The sequence below is a fragment of the Bos mutus genome, chromosome 22 (genome assembly GCF_027580195.1).
Source record: "Bos mutus isolate GX-2022 chromosome 22, NWIPB_WYAK_1.1, whole genome shotgun sequence".
Classification (NCBI taxonomy): domain Eukaryota; kingdom Metazoa; phylum Chordata; class Mammalia; order Artiodactyla; family Bovidae; genus Bos; species Bos mutus.
In genome coordinates this window covers 40,811,561-40,823,845 of record NC_091638.1, presented here as the reverse complement: position 1 = coordinate 40,823,845, position 12,285 = coordinate 40,811,561, and the positions used below count along the sequence as shown (strand labels likewise).

The 12,285-nt window shown below is 39.0% G+C and overlaps 1 long non-coding RNA gene across 2 annotated transcripts in view; it reads right to left on the bottom strand.

Annotated features, from left to right (window-relative positions):
• The window catches only part of LOC138984687 (uncharacterized), a 583,105-nt gene that overhangs the window by 141,411 nt on the left and 429,409 nt on the right, over positions 1 to 12,285 (bottom strand). For both annotated transcript variants that reach the window (XR_011461950.1, XR_011461951.1), the window contains one exon: positions 1,368 to 1,461. This is a non-coding gene — a long non-coding RNA (uncharacterized lncRNA). The remainder of the gene's footprint in view (positions 1 to 1,367; positions 1,462 to 12,285) is intronic.

The window sequence follows — 12,285 nt, the reverse complement described above, 5'->3', positions numbered from 1 at the left end:
TAATATTAAAATACTCCTCTTTTAGATCTATATATTTCATATTGACAGCTTTCATGTTAAAAAGAGCTTTGCTTCAGGGCTCAAAAACACTAACCAGAACCATAACACAAGGATCAAACAATTCTGTGCAAAACTCACACCAGGGTTCCATTTCAGCTCATTTCATTTACCATCCTTAAGCCTTCTTCATCTTCCAGAAAAACCCTCTAGACAGGAAGGTGATTCACCAGAAAGAAGTCAGGGCCATCAAGAAGTGAAGATGTCTGACTCATCCCTCCATAATCTGCATTTGGTGAGTATTTCTAGAAAACACAGCAATGTGTCACAGCCCTACACATTTGAGGGATAGTCTTGCCCGATTTTGTAAACTTTGCATAAATCTATAAGTTTTAAACAACTGTGGAATACGAGAGACTAGAAGGCAGACAATGTAAAATGGAAACAAGAGAATGGATCGTGACTGAAAGCATAATAAATGTTTGTGTTCTGACACATGGGGCTGTTCAATATTTATATTTATTACACATGCTAAATTGTTAGCTGAGACTTTGGAATGGGGAGATACTGTGAGTGGAATAAAGATGAGAAGGAGTGAGAGAAGAGGAAAGGGGGATGTACATATGAGTTCCAGGAAGGGTTTAAATGAACACTGTCCACTGATATCATGCCAGGGAAGTATTGCCCATATTCACGTATTTCCAGTCCTTTATTGCTATTTTTAAAAATGCATATTAAATGTATCCAGTGAAATCATTCAAATACATACAAAGATGAGTAATTACTTTGTCCTATCCGCAAGTCTTTTTTATAAGATATATTCTTCACTGTCCCAGCAAATGCCACTAGAACTTCCTCTGACCAAGAACAATCCATTGCCATTTTAGGAGGTACGTTTCATGTCAGATGTGACCTCCTGCCACTACTAATGCCATCTCATCTCCAGGATCATTCTCAAAACCACGTAAAGCCTAACAACTCGACTATGTAACTGTTTAACCTTACTTTTTACACACAAAAATTATTAAATATGTGTAACTGTCTGGTGGGGGGAGACTAACATAATAGATGTCAATCAGGCAATAGTTAGACTACATTTCATAAAAGGGAAGGTAATGCTTTCTTCAAAAAGCAAAGTCATCACTCCTTATTTAACTGACATAATATTTATACCCTGAGTTTTAAATGGCCGCTACAAATAGAAGTCAGGAGAGGCTAAATTCTCTACGGAAATCGAGCCCTGAAATTCTACCTGTTTAAGGGTTCTATTTTATGTGTACATAGGAATCTTACTGCTATGATACAGATGTCCATAGTAAGTCAGGTATGCCTAATTCTATGAAAAAAATCTGAAATTAAGTAAACACTACCTGCCTGAAGACTGTTACTTCCTCAGAGTGCTCAACAGAAGGGTGCACGGAGTTTCTGCAGAGGCTGTTCGGCAGGTTGGCAGTCCTGGAATACCTACATCAGAAAAGAGAAATTCAGATGATCATTTCTGCAGTGATCCAGATGGCTTATAGGTACAGCTTCATTAGGGACATTCAGCATGAATACTGAGCAAACAGGACTGCATTGGTACTGTTGAAAGGGTAAAATAAAAGCACATGTGTAATGTCTAAGTACTGTCATTGGTCTGCATTGACCCCTACAAGATCACATAAAGGAAGAGGCAGAATGGTGCTCTGAAATTCCATCTTCCACTTCTAGTCAGTCCTGGGCTGTTCTAGCTGCATTGTTATTTGACCCTCTTCATAGTCAGCCAGTACTGCCATTGGGGTTTTCCATTTTGCAGAAAGATGAAGCCAACCTGCCAACCTGTCAGCAAGAGTACCTCTCTGGTTTTGTGGTTCAGTTCAGTTCAGTCGCTCAGTCGTGTCTGACTCTTTGTGACCCCATGAATCGCAGCACGCCAGGCCTCCCTGTGCATCACCATGTCCTGGAGTTCACTCAGACTCACGTCCATCGAGTCAGTGATGCCATCCAGCCATCTCATCCTCTGTCGTCCCCTTCTCCTCCTGCCCCCAATCCTTCCCAGCATCAGAGTCTTTTCCAATGAGTCAACTCTTCGCATGAGGTGGCCAAAGTACTGGAGTTTCAGCTTAAGCATCATTCCTTCCAAAGAAATCCCAGGGCTGATCTCCTTCAGAATGGACTGGTTGGATCTCCTTACAGTCCAAGGGACCCTCAAGGTTTTGTGGCGGTCTATGCCAAATCATCTGGCCAGTCTGAAGGGTACTTTGTGGGTCAGTTTACCTACTTTCTTTTGAAACCCTAGTGTCCATGAGAATCAGAAGGAATCTGACAACAGAAGGAACAAAGGTTTGTGGTCCTACTAGCCTGAGTTTCAATTCTAGTAATGCATTTCACTATCTCTGTGTCTTATATAGCTGCTGAACTCCATTGAGCCTCACTTTTCACTTCTGTCAAATGGGCATAATAATATATATATGAAGGGTATATTTATAAAGAGAATATTTTTTTTTAATTAGGACAAAACACCAAGCACAATTTCCTGGCACATGTTAGGGACTTGTATGCAGATCAAGAAGCAACACTTAGAACTGTTCTTGGAACATGGAACAATGGACTGGTTCAAAATTGGAAAAGGAATATATCAAGGCTGTATATTGTCACCCTGCTTATTTAACCTATATGCATAGTACATCATGAGAAACACTGGGCTGGATGAAGCACAACCTGGAATCAAGACTTCCAGGAGAAATATCAACAACCTCAGATATGCAGATGATACCATTTTAATGGCAGAAAGTGAAGAGGAACTAAAGAACCTCTTGATGAAGGTGAAAGAGAAGAGTGAAAAAGCCAGCTTAAAATTCAGCATTCAAAAAACAAAGATTGTGGCATTCAGTCCCATCACTTCACAGCAAATAGGTGGGAAAAAGTGGAAACTGTGACAGACTTTATTTTCCTGGGCTCCAAAATCACTGTGGACAGTGACTACAGCAACGAAATTAAAAGATGCTTGCTTCTTGGAAGAAAAGTTAAGACCAACCTAGACAGAGTATTAAAAAGCAGAGACATCACTTTGCTGACAAAGGTCCATATAGTCAAAGCTATAGTTTTTCCAGTAGTCATGTACAGATTTGAGAGTGGGACCATAAAGAACAGTGAGTGCCAAGAACTGATGCTTTCACATTGTGATGCTAGAGAAGACTCCTGAGAGTCCCTTGGACAGCAAGGAAATCAAATCAGTTAATCCTAAAGGAAATCAACTCTGAATATTCATTGGAAGGACTGATGCTGAAGCTAAAGATCCAATATTTGGCCACCTGATGCAAAGAACCAACTCAATGGAAAAGACCCTGAAGCTGGGAAAGATTGAGGGCAGGAGGAGAAGAGGAAAGATTGAGGGCAGAGGATTAGGTGCTTGGATGGTATCACTGACTCAATGGACATGAGTTTGAGCAAATTCTGGGAGACAGTGAAGGACAGGGAAGCCTGGCGTGCTGCAGTTCATAGGGTCGAAAAGAGTTGCACAAGACTTAGCAACTGAACAACAAAGAACATGAAACAGACAGAGAATAAGTAACCAAAACATATAAGGAACTACTAAAATCAAGAAAAAAGATGAACAAACATATAGGGAAAAATGGTTGTTCAAAGAAGAAATCTCAATGAACAATGAACATTAAAAAAAAGCTCAGAATCACTAGAGTAAAATGCATATTTGCATATTATATTAATGGAATTCCATTTTTATTTTGTTAGAATAGTAAACATGGAAAAGGTAGACAAAAGCCAGTGTTGTCTAAGATGTAGGGGAAAAAATAGCATAATACTCTAGTTTACCTCTGGCCAAATCATGAATTGGTATATCTTTCTGGTGAGCAATTTCATTATATTTATCAAAAGTAATACTACAATATCCTATGGTATACTGATTCTTCCTACAGGGTATCCTGGACTCAAGCAACACGGACACAAGAAGACACAGACTAAAATAATACTGAAGTGTTTTTGTTTTTGTACAGCAAACTTTGGAAATGATCTAAAGGTTGCACTGGAAATGGAATAGGTCAATAAAATGCACTATATGTATAGGATGGAATATTATGGAGCTGTTAAAATTGATCAATTGATTTTTATGGCATCAATGCAGCTAATTTTTGTAAATACTGTGATGTTAAAAAAGCAACAAGGAAAGATTTAAACATTAAATATTCAAACAAAATAGTGTATATTGGTTGTTGGTATATATGTGTGTGTGCATAACAAATACAAACAATACACTAGTTAAAAACATCCTAAATTTATGGTAGGGAACTTTTGGTAGACAGCTGAGACAGTAAAGAGTGGAAGGAAAGCCAGATGTGGTACTTAACAGGGAATTTGGTTTCATCAGTAATTGCTTTGAAAAGAAACAAACACACAAACTGGAAGTAAATCTGACTAAACATAAACAGATGCTCCTTTTTAGATAGTAGGAATACAGATGCCTATTACACTACCTTTTGGACTTGTCTGTATCTTTACATTTTTCTCGAAATAAAGGAAGTAAAGGGAAAGGGAGGGAGGAAGAAAGGAAGGGAGGGGAGACAGGAGGGAGGGGAGAAGGAGACAGGGAGGAAGACGTCCATCACCAGTTCCTGTGTACACTTAAACTGGCCTCGGGTGGTTGGTTTCTTTAAGGATGAAACTCAAAACCAGTTTCATTATCAGTGAGAAGGATGGTGATTCCTCCCTGGTTGGCTCAGCTCAGAGGACTGAATTTAAGTTCAGCCAGTAGAGGGAACCATCTGTCATTTGGAAAGACACTCAGCCCTTAGCCAGGAGAGCCCTTCTGCACATACCAGCGCCTCTGGGAAGAGGGAACATACATTTACAGACCAAGGAAACTTGGAGCACACCATGGACATCTTTTCAACCTTTCTAAAAGGTTCGCTGTAATTTTGTAGAATCAAGGGAACAATATGTCTGATTAGTTCTTCAGCCGAGTGAGCGATTTTGCTTTTTATATTTCTCTCCTTGAAGCGAGTTTGCCATTAACCTTGTATGTTCTAGGGTTTGAAATTAAATTCTCCCCCCTCCAAAATGGAATTTTTGCTTTAAAATAAAAGTTATCTTTAAGATAATTTATTTCTACTAGTAATACTGAAAGACCCTCTTTGAGGTGAGGAGGTCATTCTTTAAAGAGACTAGAATTGCAAAGAGTGTTCCTTTTCTTCTTGGAGGGAGAATCTGTGGAGGAAAAAAAAAGCTTGCAGGAAAGTTCAATAATCATGAAGTGAAAGCCCCAGAAGATCCAATGCTTCCTCCTGGGCCAATACTGTGTTGAAAAATGCCTTCTATGTACACTTCCTTGAGAGACCTTAAGTTCTTGAAGAATCAGTTAGCTAAACTCTTAAAGGAAAATTTGGCAATCCCTGTATCTACATAATGCACCCATGAGGGCAGAAGGCACTAAGGCAACGCTGGACATGCCTCAATTGCTTCGCCCCATCACAGACCTTATATTTAAATATTGCCATCCTTTTGTGTCATCCTAGAAGAAGGGATTTGGGTTGGTTTCTAACAACAAAACAAACACATAATGTAGAAAGGGGATGTTATAAAAGAGTTACCAGTGTAAATGTGCTATTTTGTCCCTTTGAAATTGGGTGATGATAAACACGATTCCACACACGGAAATCAGACTTTGCAGAGCTACTACATGGAATCATTTAATTTGTCTGAGTAAGTACTTACAATAATGTGGCTGCTCTGCACTGCAATAAACATTGGCTTTTCAAATGAACAAATGAAATATGTGATAACTCCTTATTAACAGAACTGCAGCAAAGGACATTAACCAAGGGGGTGGTGCACCAAAGAAGACTCATGGGGGAAGAGAAAAAAATCCCACTCCAATGCTCTGAAAATGAAAATAAAGAATCTTATGGCCCCTGATTCTACATTTTTTTTTTTTTTTTTTTTTGCTCCTGGCTAAAAACAGGGTGGAGGCCTCACAATGAAGTGATAGAGAACTGTTGCTATTTTGGGTTGTCACAAGGTAACTTATCACACTGCTCAGGACACATGAGGACACTATCAATTTGTTCCTCTAGATCATAAACCAGAGGATGCTTTAGTAAAATAGCATAGGGAGAACAATTTTGCGTGGTGGTTAAGAATGTTCATTTGAATCCTGGGCTCCACCAGCCAATTAAGTGCATGACTTTATCGGAATCATCAATCTCCTTTAATGCTCATTTTCCTCGTTGGTAAAATGCAGCAAATAATTTTGCCTTCCTCACTGAGTTATAAGGGGTACATTTTATGTAAAGGGCCTGGAACATGGTTAGAATTTAACAGAAGAAGCTACCATCACCTTTTCTTTTTTTTTTAAGCATCAGCATCATTATTATTATGTTTAACAGTATCCTCATTATTATATTTAACAGTATCCTCGTTTTCATCCATTATCCTCATTTTCATTGAAAATTCATTAAAAGCACAACCCACCATGCTGTTTGGTAATTAGTGACTTTCATTCACTTAACAAAGTTTTTTTTAATGAGTATCTAGTAAGTGCCAGACTCTATGATACAGGATGGGGTATGAAGGTGATCAAAATCAAAAGTGATCTATGCCTTCTGGAGCCTACTAGAGGAGACAAACAGTAGTCAAACAGTCCCACAGGGAGTGAGTATTTTCCACCTGCAGGGAGAGCTCCAGAGGAAGGAAGCAAATCCTTTTCAGAGATACTAAAACAAAAGAAGTTGGATTTAATGTGAGAACTGAAGTATGGCTTTCTAGGGAGAGAGAATACAACATTCAGGGGCAGAGTAGTATCTTCATTGTTACTGAAAGTCAGTGCAAAATCGTCCATTGAATGGCCCATTTTAATTGAAGAACTATACCTCCACTACCTGGGGCTTCCCAGGTGGCTCAGGGGTAAGGAATCTGCCTGCTAATGCAGGAGACACAGGTTCAATCCCTGGGTTGGAAAGATGCTCCAGAGGAGGAAATGGCTACCCACTCCAGTATTCTTGCCTGGGAAATCCCATGGATAGAGGAGCCTGGACAGCTACAGTCCAGGCTTGCTAAGAGTTGGACATGACTTAATGACTAAAATAACAACAGTCTCCAATAACTACTTGGCACTGGGCACCTGTGCTGAGCCCTGGGACATAACAGTAAGCAAGACAGATATGAATTCATGCCCTAAATCTTTCCTCCCCATACTTATTCCTCAGTATGAAAACTGCACTAAAGCCAATGTTCACTTCGTAAACCAGTAAATTCCACCTTCAGTTTTGATCCCAAAGAAATTCTACCAGAGTGAAAAACTATGATGCTTTCCCTGGTCAGACAAAGAATTCCCTTTCTGCCTTAGAGACCAGGAAACTTACAACCAAATTTAGTTCTTCCATCCTATGGGTTCATACTAGTAAAGATGATCACAATTCTGTCTTATGGTTATTTTATTATTTGCACATTACCTTTAATTTAGTAAACAGCTTCAAATTCTTTGGGAAGTTGGCTAAAAGAGAGGAGGGAAGGGAAACTAAATGAGGAAAATAAGGGGAGGTTTTTGAGGTCTGGAATTGTTCAAGGTGCTGTTTGCAGTTTTCATAGCATCTCACACAGATGTTGAATGGAAAGCACTTAATAACTTTGGACTGATGCATGGATCAATGTTGAATACACAGCTTTCTTGGCTCAACATGGGTTCCATTATGGGGGATGGGAGGGACTGAAATTGCCTAGTGAAGTGAAAGTCACTCAGTCTTGTCCGACTCTTTTCAACCCCATGGACTGTACAGTCCATGGAATTCTCCAGGCCAGAATACTGGGGTGGGTAGCTGTTCCATTCTCCAGATCTTCCCAACCCAGGGATTGAACCCAGATCTCCCACATTGCAGGCGGATTCTTTACCAGCTGAGCCACCAGGAAAGCCCTGAAACTTGCCTGCTTCACTTTGATTTTCAGTTTGAGAGGGAGAACTCAAAAAAGTAGGTGAAAAATTTAGCATGGTTGTCACTTGTCAAACATTTCAGTAACCAAAGAGAAGAACCATGGAGACCACAAAAAGAGCATCGTAAGAGAACGTTAAAGTATCCTGAGAGATTTATTTCAGGCAATAAGGTCCCTGTAATAGAACATTTCTCTCTGTTACTTTAGTGCTAGTCAAAACAAGAGAAATGTCATAGTTTAAACTGATGTCTAAGTAACAGGAAAATGTTAAGTTGCTTTATGACAAAATGGAAATATATTTGTAATTCTATTTCCTGGTGTTCTCTCACTTATGCTGGGGGGAAAAAAAAAAAAACCTGTTAGTCCTTTTGATTTAAAACTCCCCATTGGGATAACTAAACTATAATCTGTCTGGTTAACTACCAGGAAGAGGAGGAATAAATTTAAAAGAAATTTAGAAGACACCCACTTTATCAATATCAGAGCATTGTGGAGTTCAGTCTTATTTATAGCTAAATCTACCCCATTCTCACACACACACATATACACACACACGAATGTTGCATTCAAGAGGTATTAAAACATTTCATTCCTGTTCTTAGCTCGACATACTAATGAGAGTTTCTGAATTAATCTCTGATCATGAACTGCCTGTTGATGTGAAATAAGAGCAGTAAAGAGTGTACAGCTTGCTTCAAGTAGCTAGCTAAGGCCAGTTGCATAATGCTTCAGTTCTTTGACAGGTAGAAAATTAAATCAATCCTGTATTCACCTAAGATTAAATCATTTCTGTATTCTCCTAAGATTGAATCATTTCTACATTCCTCAGAAACTCTACAGTACTAAAAAGTATATCACTTTTCCAACAAGTTGATAAGCTGAGAAGAAAATAATATTAAGGGATTGTACTTGAGGAAATAGTTAAAAGGGGAAACTCAGAAAACAAGCTGGTGGAGATATATAATGAGGAGATTCTCAAAACGTCAAGGTGAGAGAAGGAAGGAATTATAGCTGAATAACTTCTTTTTTAAGGTAAGTTATTCCTTAAACCAATTACCAAAATGTGAGAGTTCCTCTCATGGTTCTCAACCTTACAGTCTGAAAGGGAACTTCTTATAACTCAAGACTAAGAGAGCCAATTACTTCAGCACCAAGCTACATCCTAAATCCCTGGACTTGGCAGTTCAAAAAAAAAAAAAAAAAAAAAAACCTCTTGGAAAGTGTTCTTATAAAATCTTCACTAACAGCTCTGACTTTATAAATGTAGATTTTAAAAGGATGAATGAAAACTAACCAATTAGATAGCAAAGTAAGGAAGAGAAAGCACTGAATAAAAGGCCCACTAGAGTTTCAGTTACATCTCCACGAATAACTAGCTCTGAGACTTAGATTATATTTATAATGAAAATCATAATCATGAAAAATTAAAAATCACACAACATATAGCATGCCAAAGACCTACCATATATTAGCTAATATAGCCCTTATTACAGCCTGAGAAGTTCTCATGGAGCTGAGTATCTTGTCCAAGTGGACCCTGCAGTCCTGAGTGGTAGAATGAGGATTCGAACACAAGACTCTCAGACCCCAAACCCCAGTCTTTAATGACCCATTCTGCAGAAAGTTTGGAAACTTCTTAAGATGATCTAAAAGGTTTCTATCAGCAATGAGGTGCTAAAATTTATGAGGCAAGATACTATAGCAGAAAAAGCTCAGGTTCTGAAGTGACTTTGTGGCCCAGGAGAGCAGCTTCTTCCCTAAGCCATGGCTCCTCAGATAACACTGCTTACTTTACAGGCTGTCCTAAAGCTTAGAGACAATACTAGAGCTATATGGACTGTAGTCCGCCAGGCTCCTCTATCCATGGAATTCTCCAGGCAAGAATACTGGAGTGGGTAGCCATTTACTTCTCCAGGGGATCTTCCTAAGCCACAGATCAAATCCGGGTCTCTTGCATTGCAGAAGATTCTTTACCATCTGGGCTCAGGGAAGCCCAATAATAATGACAGCTAAAATTAACACAAGGCTTATTATGTGTCTGGGACTGAGCCTTTTTCACACATTAAATCATGCAATCACAGTGACCTAAAGAATATCGTTATTTTTATTCCTGTTTTGCAGATGTGGAAACAGAGGCAAAAACAGTTACCTGACTTAAATCATAGTAACTAAACTGCAGATCTGGGATTTCAATCCAGACAGACTGACTCCCTCAAGAAATCAGATGTATTGCATATAGGACACATATTGATACAAAAAGGACCTCTGTTATTTCCCCAAATCTACATTAATCCCACCCAGAGTTCAAGATAAATTCAGGAGAACAGAACAAACCATACAGACATCCAGGTGGTTTGATCCTTGGGTTGGGAAGATACCCTGGAGAAGGAAACAGCTACCCACTCCAGTACTCTTCCCTGGAGAATTTCATGGACAGAGGAGCCTGGCGGGCTACAGTGCATGTAGCTCTAGTATTGTCTCTAAACTTTAAGACAGCCTGTAAAGTAACCAGTGTTGTCTGAGGATCCATGGCTTACAGAAGAAGCAGCTCTCCTGGGCCACAAAGTCACTTCAGAACCTGAGTTTTTCCCATTATCATATCTTGCCTCCATTATCGTATCAGAAAATCAGAAGAAAAAAAAAAAAATCTGACATCAATAGGAACTAGCCAGATAGTGATACATCACATATACCACATATACGCATGCACATATATGGCTAAGATTTGTTTCATTCTCTATATCCTGTCTGATTGCTCCCTTCATGCTGATATCTTATTACTTTCATTTTACTTATAAAATCACCATAGCTCCATAAAAGTTGCTTTTCTGCTTTCAATCTGGGAGAAATTCAGTCTCTTATAAAGATTTATTTTACTAATATATTTTATTTAACCCGAATATAAAAGTATTTCAACATGAAATAAAAACTAACAAGACATTTTACATTTACATATAAGTGAAGAAGGGCTTTCCAGGTGGCAGTAGTGGTAAAGAATGCATTTGACAAGGCCGGAGACATAAGAGACTTGGATTATATTCATGGATCAGGAAGATCCCCTGGAGGAAGGCATGGCAACCCACTCCAATATTCTTGCTTGGAGAATGCCATGGACAGAGAAGACTGGTGGGCTACAGTCCATAGGGTCACAAAGAGTCAGACACAACTGAAGCGACTCAGCATGCACACATGCATAAATGATGTATTCAAAATTCTTAATATGTTGTACATTTACAACCCATCTCAAGTCAGACAAACCATGTTTCAGTGTTCAGTAACCACACGCTGCCAGTGGCTACCATAGTGGACAACGCAGGACTAGAGTGACTGGCTTCCTGGTTGGTATTTTAGTTCTCTTTTCTTGGGCTGGTCAAAGTCCCCAGAAAAGTGTTGTCCAGTCTCCTGCCTGAGTGCCACTGTTCTGGGATCCACATGTGGGAAAGAGCAGTAGCCCCAGTATACAGACTTTCACTTGATCCCCATTTTTATCTTCATAGCTCTGTCCTTACCTATGCACAGTGACCCCCAGCACAGACCCTGCACTTCACCTTCTCCTGCATGGAGGGAGGGGAAGAGGGACAGTTCCCAGGACTAACTATTCAGGTTAGTCAACGACTCTGGGGATCTAATGATTATTTATTGTTTTCTCAACATTATTTTTTACATTCCTTCACTCCTACTTTCATAGATTCATAATGCCACTAATTCCTGACCCCTTCTGGAATCTGTACAGATTTCACCTTTTATCCCTTCTAAATCAGTCTCTGAACTTTTAAGGCAGCTTCTACAATTACATTGTTATCGTCTCCTCAATTCTTTTTGTTCGCATGTTCCCCCTTTTTATTTTTTTAATTTTTATTTTTTGATTTTGCATATTTTTCCAATGAAACACATTCTTTTTTATATTTGAGTAATCCCTTTTTTGTCATAGTATATTACACTTTTCTTCCCACAATTTGCCTTCTCTTTTTTGTTTGACTTTTTCCTGCTATAAAGAAATTCAAAGTGGTGTTTTTCGTTTGTTTGTTTCTGCCAGTTTTAATATTTATGAGCTTCCCTGGTAGCTCAGATGGAAAAGAATCCACCTGCAATGCAGGAGACCCAGGTTCAGTTCCCTGGGTCAAGAAGATTCCCTTTATATCTTGACTTCTTTTGATTTGTCCTTAGAGTACCATTTGATTTGATTTGAAATGCTACTGTCATCATACCGGGGTCTTTTTCTGAGTCCTCTTTTTAATTAAACTTCTTATTTTGAGGTATTTGTAGATTTACATGTAAGTTGTTAGAAAAAACTACAGAGAGATTTGAAGTACCCTTTACCCAATTTCTCCCAATGGTAACATCTTGCAAATCTACAGTACAGTAGCA